The sequence below is a fragment of the Mycteria americana genome, chromosome 4, assembly GCF_035582795.1.
Source record: "Mycteria americana isolate JAX WOST 10 ecotype Jacksonville Zoo and Gardens chromosome 4, USCA_MyAme_1.0, whole genome shotgun sequence".
Taxonomy (NCBI): Eukaryota; Metazoa; Chordata; class Aves; order Ciconiiformes; family Ciconiidae; genus Mycteria; species Mycteria americana.
The window spans coordinates 89,741,006-89,756,214 of record NC_134368.1 but is presented as its reverse complement, the minus strand read 5'-3'; the positions used below and the strand labels follow the sequence as shown (position 1 = coordinate 89,756,214).

General features: G+C 43.5%; 1 long non-coding RNA gene across 2 annotated transcripts; it reads left to right on the top strand.

The window, feature by feature from the left end:
* Window positions 1–26: 26 nt before the first annotated feature.
* On the top strand, window positions 27–15,120 carry LOC142409582 (uncharacterized). Of its 2 annotated transcripts, XR_012775702.1 has the most exons (4): window positions 28–683; window positions 997–1,134; window positions 7,140–7,324; window positions 13,839–15,120. It is a non-coding gene; the product is annotated as an uncharacterized LOC142409582 (long non-coding RNA). The 2 variants fall into 2 exon arrangements; XR_012775701.1 differs by lacking the exon at window positions 13,839–15,120 and having other exon boundaries at window positions 27–683; window positions 7,140–10,271.
* Window positions 15,121–15,209: the final 89 nt, after the last annotated feature.

Here is a 15,209-nt window from a genome sequence, read left to right as displayed (position 1 = left end):
GCCGTTGCCGTTCAGCACCGCGGGGGGGGACAACGCCGCGCGGGGGGCGCCGTCGGCCGTTGGAGGCGGCGGGGGGATGTCTCCCGCCGCGCCGCCTCTCTGTTCGCCCCCCGCCCCGCTGCCCTCCGCCGCCCGTGGGCACACACTTCGCCGCTCGCCGCCCACGCCGCGGCGGCGGGGAGAGCCCCGGTGCGGGAGGCGGCGCCGGGCCCGCCGGCGGGCGGCTGTGAGGGGGGGACTCTCTTCCCTCGGGCCGCCCGGCGGAAGGATCGCGCGGAGTAGCGCGAAATAATCCCCTTCCCCGCCGTTCCTCCGCGGCGCCTGCGCGGCTGTGGCGGCGGGCGGGCGAGCGGCTGCCGCCGCCTCAGTCTCCGTGCCGGCGCTGAGGGGGCTCCGGCGGGTGGCTCCCCGCCCCGACTCCGGGTGTGACGGAGCCGTGGGCCCCTGCCCGGCCGGTGGCCGCGGAGGGTGAGTCGCCCCCCCGCCGGCAGTGGCGGCGGACGAGGCGGCGGGGAAGGGCCCGCCGGGCAGGGCCGTGGGGACGGTCAGCTGTCACCGCCGCCTCCGCACACCTTTCTCCTGCAAGCGGGGGTGTGGGCGCCCACGGCCGCTGATCTGCTCCTTCCAGCAGCCCCAGCATGAAAGGTTTCAGTTCGCCCCCCTCTGTGACACTTTGGCAGCAGGCAGGTTAAAGCTTTAAAGTTGTATTTAAAACACTCGCGAAACAACAAGCAAAGGCGTTTATTTACAAACACCTTCTTGTGCGGACGCTCAGCAAAAGCGTCAAATTCTCGCTGCTTTTATGTCCGTACCGTGTCTCCCGGCCTGTGTTTGCTGGGACAGAGCTCCCTGTCACCGCTAAAGTTGCCTTATTTACTGTCGTGCACGATGCAAACAGGGATTTCCCCTTTCCTTGCTTTATTTACTTACTTAGGCCTTTCCCCAGCACAGACGCCTGCAGGAGGGATTCACTGTCCTTTTCCTTCTCCTTTCCAGATGGCAGGCTCGGTCTGGCAGGCCCACTGACATAGCAGAAGATAGAGATGCCCAAAGTGCCAGGGAAGCTGAGATGTTTTCTCACAGCTCTATTTATTCCTTTTGTCTGCTCGACTTAAGAACTGGACAGCTAAACTTGTGAGTGTTCAAATTTTTTTTTAATGTAAGTCTTTTTTTTTTTTTTTTTTTTTTTTTTCCCAAAGGAGGCTGGGGATGTGTTACAATACTGTACAGTAAAGACCAGGAACAGAATAAATACTTTGCATGAAAATCCTGGCACTGTGAAGATGAGTGGCAAAACCTTGCTATACCACTAGAGGTTGAAATTAACAGATAAAAGGAAGAAGTTCAGAGAAAAGGCAACTCATTTTCTTTAAACTCCTTCCAGTATCTGTAGTTATTAGCTGTTCAGATAGCACACAAAGGAGGATTTCCTCTAGAGATAACAAGCACAGTGACAGAAATCAAGCATAAAGAGAGCATAGAATGTTTTGTTTCTATTTATTTCCTGACAAATTAACTCTGAATCAGTCTGCTAAAAATTCATCTGTCATAAGCTTTTTTAACCCTTTCTGTAGTAACTCTCAGGCCACGCTTATAAGACTGAAATGAAAGGCCATTTTTGCTGCAGCAACCAAAATCCTCTATGCGTAGGGTGAACTGCTCTTCGAATCCAAGCTTGCTGTGTGCTGCTCCCTTCCATTTTTCTTACTTTTTTATCTTGAAATAGAATATGCCTTTTAGAACTAAGAAAGTGCAGGGAAGGGCAAGTCCCACTGGAATTTTATCTCGCTTTCCCAATTTCATTTTAATTCTTCTGGGTCTCATTGCTTAAGAATCAGTGTTCAAGAAGTCTCTAAAGCTGTTACGGTTTTCCAAAATCGGTTGGCCCACTGGTAGTTTGTGGCAGTGACCAAGTGGAGATGATGCTCCTAGCTGGCAAATTCTTGCTGGAGGTCTGACCGACACTGTCCCGTGATGGTTCCGCTCCCACAGTTACAGCAGTTCTTGCATATTCTGACTATCTGCTCAAGGGATTTCCATCAGGGCCCTTCCCAGAACATTTCACATGTCAGCGCTGGGAGCCCGAGGCAATATGGCACATCCTCAGACCAGCAGACTGTGGAACTGATGGTTTGGCAGGAACCTCTAGCGCTAACATACCGCAACAGAGTTCCTTTTATTCATCTTGCGCTGAATATGCCCTCAGCTGGATATGTATGATTACAGTCCTTTGTCCTCAGTAACAGTAGGAAGGGACAGTTGAAGCAGCACCCAACTGAGTTGAAAGTAGCGCAAGAAACTAGTCGGCTACCGGATCGATACTCCTTCCAAAGGAAATCCTGGAGACCGAGGAGTGAGTCACCTGGCACAGGAGGGACCTCAGAGCAGGTTGTCCTAGAAGGGTGGTCAGTTGAAGACAAGGTCTCCCAGGACCACTTCCAGCCTCTGTAGGAAGCGGCCTAAGTCTGGGCATAACCGCCCAGGGGACAAAATAGCAGCGCAGTTGTACACACTCCGAGAAGAAAGACACAGCATGTGCCCAGAGCAGCTGAGGGTTATGGTGGGCAGGCTGCCATAAGTAAGTGGCTGCCAAGGCCAAGGGATTTAGAGAGACTGCTGAGAAAGAGACGGAGGCAACCAGCAAGAACTCTGTGTGTTTGGGCCTGTAGGCGGGAAGAAAGCACAAGAGGCAATATTAAACCTAGGAAAAAAAACTTACCAGGTGAATGTAATGAAGCACACCTGGAGGAAGGCCATTACACCATTACAAGCAGGTGTTCCGCATGCACTGTACAAAAATCTGAAGCCTTGGAACAATATAAAGACCCCAAGTGCCATGTCAGGTAGGGAAGAAGTACACTTCAGTAGCAGGGAGAAAGCCTATTCATCCCTGGGGGGAGGGAAATGAAGCATGTCTATTTTAAAGAGACTTGACAGGACAACGGCATTGCCACAGGCAGCAGGTACAGTGGACTCGCTGTCCAGGCGTGCAGGGGGCTTACAGCAATACGGGTTGCTCTGGTCATAGCAAAATGAAGTGTGTCCCAGCCTGGTTCCCAAGACAGCGTGATGGCATGCACGTGTGACTACACAGGTGGCCACTGCCTTAACGCAGGCTGGGCTCTAGGGAGGTGACAAACCAGTAAATATTAGACCAGCGAGAGACCCACGTTAGTGGAAACAATGAAATCCCAGATATAAGGCATTTGTAGTACCTGCCTTTCAGCTTACGCAATGCCTGATTTTTCTACCGCTGAGTGGAGGGAAAGAAGAGACGCTACAGGATTCACAGCCAAATCCCAGTATGTGGAAAGGGGAAGGACATGTATCTTTGCAGCAGACATTTCTATCTGTGCCGTTTAAACACCCTTCAGAGGGAAAAACAGATGGTCTTGTGGTTTGGCTCTGTGTTCTGCTTTGGAGACCCAAGCACTATTCACTGCATGACTTTTGACCAGTCAGTTAAACCCACAGATGCAAAGGTTAACACTAATTTTCGTATCCACCCAACTTATGTGCACGCAAAGTCCAGCACGGGCAAGCAAGCTTGATGAGTTCAAATATGTATGCAGACAGCAACTTCAGAACAAGGATAAATTTACCCTCGTGTCAAGTTGGTTGTGAGGCTAAATTAAAATATTTTGTAAAGCATTTGAATATCCCGAGGGGCTAGAGACATGCAAACTTTTAATAATAATTGCTGTTTGGATTTAGCTGGTCGAGTTCAGTGTAGCGTGGCAGAATAAGTCTAGTTATTCCTGTGTTTGTGCTTTGACTCCAACCATTATATAACTTATCTATATTTATTGCTAACCTGAGATCTTTAAAAGAGCAAGCAAGTTTTGATCAGCCCAGAGAAGGCAATACTGATGTTGGTTTAAAGAACAAAACACACAAAAGAAACGCTTCAAAGAAATTAATGAAAAAGTCCTATTGTTCTTTTCCAAACCGATCTCAGACATAAAATTTGGTGAGCAGCAGAGCTCTCATCAGAAGTCACGTTCATCACGAAAGAGGAAGGGCCTGGAGCATCTCTGCTGCCTGCCCGTAGGCAGGCTGAGCTTGGGCCGTTGGTGGAGGAAACCCTCGCAGAGGCATCTGAGTGCTCATCAAAGCAATCAGAAGAGATATGTATGCTGATAGCACTGAAGAAATGTCATACTGAGGCTTACTCAGGGCTCGGAAAGACTCCTCTTTTTGGAGGGAACTCCTTTTTTCAAAGACTGGAATGAAACAGATTCTCAGGAAGCGATTTTTCAGAAGCTTAACTTTCTGTGAAGCACTCTGTGAAGCACTCTGTTTTCTTTGTCTAGAGTCACAGTTTCCAAAACAATATTGTGGAACATTGGGAAAAGCAACAGAAGGAAAAGAGGAGATTCCTAAAAAATAGTTTATGGTGAAATTACCTGACAAGACTTTGCTCAGCTTCCTGGGAGTAGGTGCTCATCAAATAAAAATCATCAGCACATAGGAACTCTCAAAGAGGAATGAAATGGGTTTGAGCACTGAACTGTCTTTGACGTCTGTGAAAACTGAACTATCCAAAATCGCTAGTTATTTTTGCAAATCCTATCCTTTCTGTGCAATGAATCAATCAATGGAATGCTAATTTTCCAAGTAAGTAGTGTGGAAGTGAGTACATACAAATTACAAGACCGTTCTACCTTTTAAGTACATTAGCTATGCTTGTTCTTACAGGCAATAATGAATTGCCCTTTGAAAAAAAATAATCTAGTATTCCTGAAGTATGTGGCAAAGGAAGAAAAGAAACTAGACGCAGGCTCCTTAATTTCTTTCAGCTTAAAATGTAGATTTCCACTGCAGCTGGACAGACAAACCCTGGCTTCAGTTTCACAAGCAGAATTCAGCTGTTCCGTGCCTGAAACTGAATCTAAATTGTTGTCCTGGCATGGAACAGGAAGAAGCATCTGGCCGGTAAAAGAGACTAGCAGCAAGCAAGCCCCCTTTCCAAAGTATTCTACATTGGTTTACTTTTTCCAAAACAGATGAGAAAAAAAAGCAACATAAATTCCCTGTCCAAATACTTGTCAGCTTTAGAAAAGAAAATTTTAACAAAAAAAATAAAATAGCTTGCACATTAAGTGTCTCAGATAGCTAAATCCATTTGTTAATAAAGATAACAAAAAGAGCAGCCATGGCTGCGTGTAGCATGCACAGTCAACAAATTGTGCAATTGTGCAATCTGTTCTGTCTCTTTTAAATCAATTGTCAGTTTTAGTGCTCTCCCTTATCAGAAGCTATCACCTGTCATGCAGGGAGAGGCAGTCTCTCAGGTATGTAGCCACTCGGTTTTGATTGTAAGTCCACAGAATCGCATGTTAAAAGGAGTCTGTTGACATTAGAAATCATCATAAGCTGAATCACAGGTGTCCCAGATCAAGTGTAACATCTCCACGGCCTCTTAGGACTTCGTAGCTGTTACCACGCTGCTTTCCGACAGTCTCTCGCAACTTCTTCCTAGCAGCAGGAATATAAATTATTTACTAGGAAAACAAACCCTTCTATTAGAGCTGAAGAAGATTCCCTTGCTATGTGTTCCCACCACAGAGCTTCTTGAAACACCAAGACACACTTCTGCTTTCAGCCAGAACAGTGAAATACATGCATAGATTTAGCAAATTAAGTACCTCTTTCACATTCAGTGATTAATTCGGAGAGAACTGCAGGCACTACATTAACCTTTTTACCTGATTTATTTTTACTAAATAAACGGCTCCATAATGTAATTTTCTCAACCAGAACAGATATTTTCTGCGGTTTGCTTTACTATTTGGAAAATGTTCTAATCTATTCCAAATCTATTCCATTTAACTTGGTAATAGTAAAACCTTCAGACTGTGTCACTCACCCTAGGGATTGCACCTGTAAATCAATCGTTCTTCCTAGAAAATAGATGACTAGTCAGAAAAGCATGTTGCAACATGAGAGAATGCCAACAGCAGATAGGAATGTATCTCCTCCTCTACAACATTTCCAATTTTACCCTTTTAGTATTGGCAGCGTGAATGATATAGTGGAACAACTAGCTGATAGTAATATTTCATGTGCATTTCTCCTTAATTTTGTTTCATATATATGATCTACATGCCTGAGCCCAAATTACTACATGGAAAAAAACCATTCTTAGTTTAACTGTCTGTATCCAAACCTTTTTTGACCTGCCCTTCTAAAGGATAAAAGGGTGCCCAATTTTGGAAAAACTCTTTTCAAATAGTCATCATCTGCCACAAAGTTTAATTCTTGTATAATTTGATTTGAAGAGATGTGTTTTCTTGAATCGCTTTCTAAACTACAATATAATTTCTTACGGCCTTTCTTAACAGTGCTAGAAGTAAAACAGGGTGGTAAGATGGCAGTACAGGAGAAGCGGAAAGTGGCCTACTTTCACAATCCAAGATCAATAAGTAAATGGGCATTATAAAGGCAAAGGTGTTAACGGCAATGAATAGTCATAAGATTGAAGAATAACTGAGGCTGGAAGGGACCTCTGGCAGTTTTCTAGGCCAAACTCCTGCTCAGAGCAGAGCTAATTTCAAATGAGGTTGAATAGTTTTCCACATTGCATGTAACAAAGACGATGGGTAAGTGCATGGGGATGGACATCAAGGTAAATCAAGGCAACGACAGCTGTGTACTCTTGAGCGTACCTACTCCAAACAAGCCTTCAGCTAAAGCAACTTTATCATGGTCTTCAGGAAGGGAGAAAATGTAACAGTGCCTTAAAAATTCATTCTCTCTGGCTCATTTAATACAGGTTTTCTTACATTTTTCCCTTCCGGAACATAAAAATTCCTTTCTTTTCTCCATGTGACTTCTTAAAGGCAGTTCGCAATAATTACCTGACTGTGGTTATACTTCACTGTAGACATCATCATCTATAATTGGATATTTTATGTCCTGGAGAATTCATATCAGCATTGTAGGAGTTTATAATCTTGCAAAACGTATAGCATTTCTGTGACACTTGTATACATGCCTTTTTAAATTGATAATTTGCTGCCCAGTAACATAGTGACTTGCACTTTTCTGTGTGTGTCAGATCACATTCGCTGATGCTCTTTTGGATAGAAGAAGGGTTGCAGGTTTTACAAAAGTGACATACATTCCTGTTTGCTCAGAATCGCCTGGCAGCTCAACTGGATACAGCAGTCTTCGTCTCCTGTCCTCGCTCTGGAATCCTTGCTGCTAGGGCCTGGCTTTTCTTCCCCTGAAGGAGATGGGAGCTTTGCCACGGACTGCAGTGACAGCAGGAGGAGAGCAGACACAGATTAGGCAAGGTGTTGGAGGATTTTCTGCATGCCCTGTAAGTATTTAGGGAACCGTGTGATATGTGATCCTAAATACAAGGTTAGGCAGTTTGAACTCTTGAGTTAGACCCAGATATTTCCAGACAGGCAGAGCTACCTACTGACTGTACATCTGAGAAAGTACATCTGAATTATTTCTTCTGGCAAGTATCAAGAGTATGTTAGTGAAATGGGCCTGGATATGGTAGCTTAAGATAGAACTATGCTGGAAATGTTCCTGCAGCTGTTACTTGGAAAACATCTGTGGTACTGTGCACGGAAATTTGTACATCTCCATTCACACTACCACAGAGCAATTAATCTTGTGAAACAAAGTATAAATTATTATTGGGAAATATAAGAAGGACATTATGCACCAGTGGACATGAAATGACTAAAGGTAGTTAGCATTTGAAAAGAAAGGAAAAAAATGGAATATTCCATTTCTGGCACAGGAAATAGAACAAGATCGGCAGACTCTGCGAGACTTCCAGAACTCCAACTGCTAGTTATTTGAGTAAGAATAACCAATCCGCTAGACTTGAGGGGTGAAATTTTTTACACTTACACTTGGAAAAAACCTTCCGTCTGTGGTAATTTGTCACAGTCTGTGTTTGTATAGTCTGATAAAGGGAAGAATATATGGGTTGACATGATTTCTTATTTACAGTTAACGGTTATCCCTATGCAAGGTATAAAAGACATTGCCTCGGATAACTCAATTTTAGCAAAAGACATACAAGAAGGTAAACTTAAGAAACCCTGGGAAAGGACAATGAGATATATTTTGTTCGCAGCACATTAGATAATTAAGGGATTTTTCATCTCTTGAGGCTTTCAAATTAAGCCTGGGTCATTAGAAGGTGTGCTTACCAAAATGTAATGGCCTGTTGTACTCAAGAACTCAGATGGGATAATCTGAAAAGCGAGTGTGTAAGGAATTGAGAATGTCTTTGGTAACACAGCAGAGAGCGGCACGATGAGAAATGAGGGGGGATATCTGACTGGTGGCCAGAAATTTGTCCCTGACTGCTACTGAGGCAGGGTTTCTGCTAAGAGCCGATGAGGTGTATGTTGCAATGTGTGACCCGTCGTGTCATCTCCCAATAGCCACGTATGAGCTCTGTGGTACAGAACATCTATACTTGGCTGTTTTACCTATTTTCTCTCATGATACTTGGCATTGCATGATTAAGAAAACAGAAATCAAGATGGAAGTATCTTCCTATTGTTTCATGGATGCTTTCTGCAAAGGGTCTTTCGGCCTTTTAGTGTTTAATCCAAATTATATAAAATGGATTTGCACCATGTTAAATCTGAAAATAAATTTAAAATAGCCATTCCCAGTCCTCGTAACTGAATGCCTCCTAGCAAATCATTTTACTCAACAGCTGCCTGGTTCTACAGTCAGAAAGGTGACTGCTCTTTATTTCTTGGTTTAACTTTTAATGACTAATTTAAATTCCATTTATGCAGAACCCCTATGATTTTGAAAATGCCTTCTGAAATTATGCACAACTACCTTTCTAAAAAAATACTTTAAAAAGCCTTAAGTACAACATTGCCTAGAATTATCTTGTCAATTAAATAAAAGAACCCACTTGAAATAAGTGACAAAAATATACAGTGAATGAAACGCACCTTCCAGTAACAAATCGTTATTAAAAGAGACCTTTAAGCAAACTGCTAGTTACGTGGTCACGCTTAGACAAGCACAAGGTTATTGAAACATACGGCTTCCTTTCAGACGATTTAACTTGCACTGAAGGCAAATTATTGCCATAAAAGCACTGAAGCACGTTGCTCAGGCATTTGATGTAATTCTATTGGCTTCTAAAAAATTACCCTCGCTGCACAGCAATGTCAGTGGGATCAGGATTGGGTCTGCATCTTCAGCTGCCATTACAAATACTGCCTGCAACGTCTTCCTGCTGAAAATTGATATATGCAGCTGATATTATTATCTAAAAAAGACAGGAAGCAATATTTTAATAGACTTGAAGATGCAATATAGATTTCTGACAATAGCTGTAATGGAAATCAGTGAGACTGAGCCGGCTCACAAAGGAGCTGCAAGGGGACTAATGCAAAGGGCACCTAAACCCACCCAACATAGAAATCATGAATAATAATTGTATTCACTGGGTAAGTTATGAAATGTGTCACAGATTTGGAGTCTTTCCTGGTTCCTTCCTTTTTCTCAGTGCACAGAGAGTGGAATTTGAACAAGGTGGGGCAGTGACAACCCATGAGCAACAAAACTGCAAATAATCTTGACGTGGCACTGGTGAAGTCATCCACGAGTGCCTTCCCCTTCTCACCCTCTTTACGTGAGGCTTTGCACTGGTGTGGACGTCTAGTTCCCCCTTCCTCTTCTCATGCTGGAGCTATTTTTAAGGCCTCCAAAATGAGGTTTGATGATGTTACAAAAGTAGCTTGCATTGGGCACCGTGCTTGTAAGCTTGGCAGTTAGCTCCTTAACACCACCCTAGATCTTTTCAGCTCTGTGTAGAGAGAGGTCTTCATGAAAACATGGGCAGAGAATCAGGCTCGCTGAAGAATGCTGTTCACTCTCCGGCCATTTCCTTATGCTCTGTCAGTATCGGGGATCATGGATTGCTCTGGTTACCAGCATACCGTACGTGGACTTGCTCAGAGCCATGAAATAATAGGCAGGGGGCTATCCACGGTGTTATTCCTGGAACAAAATCCTTTTGCATCAGTGAAAAGTCTCAATGAAGACCTGGAATTTCCTTCACGAATCAAGATTTCAGCACTACAAGCAAGTCAATTTTTAGCTGTGTTTTTCAAATTTTATGCCAGCTACTGTACAGGCAATAAGAACATTTTCTAGGAAAGATTTGTTTTCCAATAGACTTTTTGATCTCTCTCTTCTACTAACTTCATCTTGGGAGTCAGAAGTTAGGTTTCTCATTGTCAGAGGGGATTCAGAAATGCCTCCTGAAACAGTTTAATGCCAAAAGTACCTCTGATGAAACCAGATCAAATGGGCAGGGAGGAGAACACTGCATTAAACCAGCAAAAAATGGATGCAAACAGACCAAATGTTAATCGAGGCAGTGAAAATGGAGGTCTGAAGTAGTCCCCTTCAGCACTTCGCATCAACATTTCATCTCCTCTAGAAGTCTGATGCTGTTCCCTCGGTGGTTGGCTGTAGTTTGGCCTTCTTTATACTAGGAAGTTTTGTGATTTAAGTGATACAGACGCACTTCCTCCCGTCCCCGGACTTCGATGCAGCTGTGCTGGTATAGGAGCGCTTACACCGATATACGGGTATAAATATGGTAGCTTTTTTTTTCAGTAAACAAAGTATGCGGTATCTGTACAGGGCAGCTTTATATGAGCTTAAATGCATGCATAATTTTATGTGTATGTAAATATCGATAATATGTATGAGAATGATAGATGCTTCCTCTAAATATACACTGGAGTTCTAGGGTATATATAACCAGCTCTGCACACAAGCCAGGGTTCTTTGCATCTGGCCTGTCCCAAAAATGCAAGCTGCTTGGGTCAAGGTGCCCTGCAGTCAGCCGCATGTGGCAGGCCTTGCAGCTTAATAAAGATCCCAACGAACAAACGGCGCTTCCAGGCTCGCTCTCTGGATGTGTCTGAAAAGCATTTCTGGATGCCCATCAAAAAAACCATGTAAACTTTGCCTTTGCAAAACAAAGCAATACACCTAAACGGCACAGCTGCGCTGTTATAAATTTTCTTGTGTAGGCTAACTTGTGTTTCCCTTTGTGGTGAGCTTCCTCTTGTAATGGAAATTCCTCTCCCCTAGCCATTACTGCTGTTAGATGCTATTTCTGCACTGGTTTGCCATATGTTGCAGCAGCAAGACAAAAATCACAATCTCTAACAGCTTACAGTCTGTCCTAAACTTATTAAGTTTCCATTGATTTGCGTTTGGGTCTTGTCGGCTCAAAATATTTTCTGCTAAGTATAGCTCCCTTCTCCTGAGCTAACAAGATGGGTTTCTTTTTTCTGCACCCTCCCTTCCTAATTTCAACAGCTATTTTGAACTCGGGGTGTGGTCACCAACACACACATACATGCGCTGTCATTGCTTGTCTCTATAGAGTTGTTCGTGTTGCCAGCAAACCTTTTCCCCAGCACCAACCTCATATTTAAATTAATCCTTAATCAGTAAGCCTTGCTCTCCTTTCATCTTTTAGGAAGCACGTAATCTGAATAAATTCATTCATTTACGAATTCTGAACTTGACCAACTTCCACGAGCACAAGGTGAAAAGTGTGAAATTACACTCCTCTGTACCAGTGGGGACATTTACTCCTATGGCTACTCCTATGGATCAAATACCACTCTCCTTTAGGGGCTTCTGTCAGGGGAACAAGTTTTACATTCTCGCAGATTTATGAATCATTTCATCTCCTAGACTTGCTCCCTCACAAAGGGCCTGGTGAGGGGAAGCCTATGCAAAGGCCTCAGTTTGGACAGCTTTTATCACCAGGCACTGGTCCCACTGCTTCTAAAAGCAACAGAATCTGCAAAACATTTCTCAGATACATATATATGTGTGTACATATACAGATGTATGTAGCCTTTATATGTGTTTCCTAATATGTATATTTCTGTATAAAAATCAAATGTACACACTGAGGTTACTTTATTTGCCTAAAGAACCTACTTTTATTCCCCTCAGTTAAACAGAAAACACCCAACTGTCAAATCATCCCATTTAATTAAAACAGAGATTATTTTTTTTTCATATGATGCCTCTTAACGAGTTATGAAAGAATAAGCAGCTCTCAAGGGGGGAAAGGATTCTAGGGCTAATCTCATTTGATGCAAGCTCTCTTGATGTTTGATACTTCACCCGTATTCTCAAAGGAGCTTGAATTATGTTTGAAGAAAATGCTAATTCACGCATGAGCTGTTGTCTCTTCCATCAGTGCAGAAAACAAGGATGTTGGCCAAACCAGGCACATTTTTTTCCCCCAGAATTAGGTGCTGACTCCCTAATCATCATATAGGAGCAGTTTGGTCTTATGGGAAGGGAAGTAGTACTACTCTGTGACTTCTGCCTTCCAATTTATAGCACTGCTGCTTTCCTGGTGCCGCTGTCCTCCATACCAGTATAATGGGATAGAAGTGGGGCATTTCGATTAATGAGTGGCTGTAAAGCGTGTGGAGCTCTTCGGTTAAGTGGTTCAAAGGAAACTATTGTTCTAAGTGACCCCTATTGTTCTTACCTGGGTGTCCAGTTGCCGAGTGGGCAGACTGCTTGTGTCTAGCGTGTTAATTACCACATCTCCCTTAATCATGAAGGTTTGTAATTCTATTTCAGTTTGGAAATCCACATGCCACAAGGCCCAATTAACTTCTCTGATATCATCACCTGCTAGTCAATACACAGCTATTAGCCATCCATAACTATTCCCGATGAATTGCTGTGCAGACGTGCCAGGACAAGTTTTGCCAAGCCATATTGGAAGGTAGTTTAGCAAAGCTACTTAAAATAATACCTATTTAATTTGATGGCATTGAAAAGTCTCTCATCACAACAAATAAATGACAAATCTTTTTTGTTGTTTCATTTAAAATTTGTTTTACAGAAGTTAAAGCTTCAATATAAATCTTTGCTTTTATTAGGATCCCAAAAGATTTCAGATGGGTTTTCCTCCAGTTTTAATTCCTTTTTTTGTTGATTTCACACCAGCCTTCCGGTTCAGTGTAACTCAAGAATTCCCCTCTCAAAGGCTATCATCACTGTTTCTAAATAATGAGTGCTATAGCATCTGTAGCTACGGAATTTATAACTTTCTTTTCACTTACTGCATCTTTAGGTTCCCAAAGAATGTCAGGAAGGAATTGCTATTCTGTAAAGCACAGCATGTTACAGAATAGATAAATTGTGTTCTCTCATAATACTGGAAACCCCCCTCATTTCTCCCCCCAGATACACACTTCCCTTAATCACAAAAAAAAAAGCCACATTGTAAGAAAATTATTCCTGGCATAAGGGAAACACCCCCCAGATTTTCTTTCTAGACCTTATTACGACTCCTTCTTTGCCCACAACACTTGATTGTTCTGGCAGGTCCAGACAGCCCAGGGAACAGACTCATTTTCCCTGTTTATAATCCCAAAGCTGGTGAGTGCATCACTTATAGTAAGGATCCTTGGGGTTTGAGTTTGGTTTTTTTTCTCGATCCTACTCAGCTCTTTGCAACAGATCAGTTAATTACAGAGGAACAAAAATGGGGCAGGGATCCTTCTCTCGTTATGTCAAAAATGAGCCCTTCTGCTGCAAGGCTGCAGAGAAAGTGCTGTTGAGCCGTGCTCTTATAACAGATTCTCCCCCCCCCAAATTACTTGATATATGAATGATAATTTTGCAGAGTGTTCTATTAGGTTTAAGTTAGTAAAGGGTAAGGAATGTATGTGTTCAAGTAGATGTCTGAATTAGCATTTTTAGAATTGTCATGCTATGTGTTTACCAAATGAACCTTTTTTGCCATTGTTCCACTATGTCGCTTAATGCAGCAGTCTGAGGAGGAAGAACACCCATACTCCATCTCTGCGATGGCAAGATACACTTCAGAATGTGGGGGGAAAAAAAAAAAGCAGCGACTTAATGCCAAGGGCATTTAGATAACAGAGACTGGAGCTCGGAGCCTCATCCTGTAAACATCACCTAAATGACTCCACTGCGAGGAATCTGTTTGAAGTTAACTCCATTAACAGTAATCGTTGTTCAAACTGGAGCAGATCCACAACTCTTACTTCAGAGCCTCAAACTACTTTTATCCCTTGATAGACTGGCTTCAGTCACAAAAAAAAAAAAAAATCAGTCGGCATGCCAGTTCATTCACCTTGCAGGGATGCCGTGTTTAAGGGTGCTCAGATATATCTGATGGTACCTACAAGAGCGCTGGCCTGTGTCAGGAATATCCCGAGGAAAAGTTGTGCATGTTTATGAGAATCTAAGAGCGCTTGTCATCAAAATAAACTTGAAGAAATTGTTTGCTGTCATCACTGGCATAGCAGACAGGAACTGTGCCTGGAAATAGAGATTGGCATAGCAACATTGCTGACTGTTTTGTAGAGAAGGCGGCTTATTTTTCCAGACTGCAGCATTTAATAAAAAACATTTTCTGTTTGTTGAAACTGAGGAACCTCACTAGATCAAACTGAATGCTAATCTGCTCGAGTTGCCACCACAGACTTTTGTCTCCGGTATGTACACATCACGAGTCGCTGTGGTTTCGTCGGTTTTGTCCTATGACATTTATTCCTTTGTGTTTGGTCCACGAAAAAGAGACAGAACATGGAACGTGTTGAAACAGCCCCACAAATCCTCCAGACGATGATTTATTTTGCGAGAGCCTGTTTTTATCTTGTCATTAGGGCTCCGTTAAGCTGCAGGCTGAGAAGCCCTTTCATGCAACCTCCGAGTAGCAATCTGCTAGGGGGTCGATCGGCACTAGCGCAGCTGCCTGAAGCATCGGACCTTGGATTTACACTCCACGCAAACGGACCGCGATTATCACGAGAAGCTTGGAAGCGCACATCCTAAAAGCTCTGAAACGCTAGACTGTAAATACATTTCACTCTTGGTGTGAAGCTTTTAAATGGGGCCTTTTAAAGCCAGATGGGCCTCTTGAACCCTCGAGAAACAGCGTGAGGACAAGGGTCCCACACAGACACCCGCGAGTTACGCCCACGGGAGCTGAGCTACTTCAGGCCGCCCCACCTCGGGGCAGCAGGTCAGCGTTTGTCTTTATCCTTTATTACAGCGGAAGAGAGCTGTGGGGACGGGAGGTGTTTCTCGGCGGCTTAGCTGGCCCAAGGTGTGCCCCGCGGGGCCGATGCTGTGGAGCCGAGCGACGGTAGGGGGGGTCCGGCCGTTGGTAC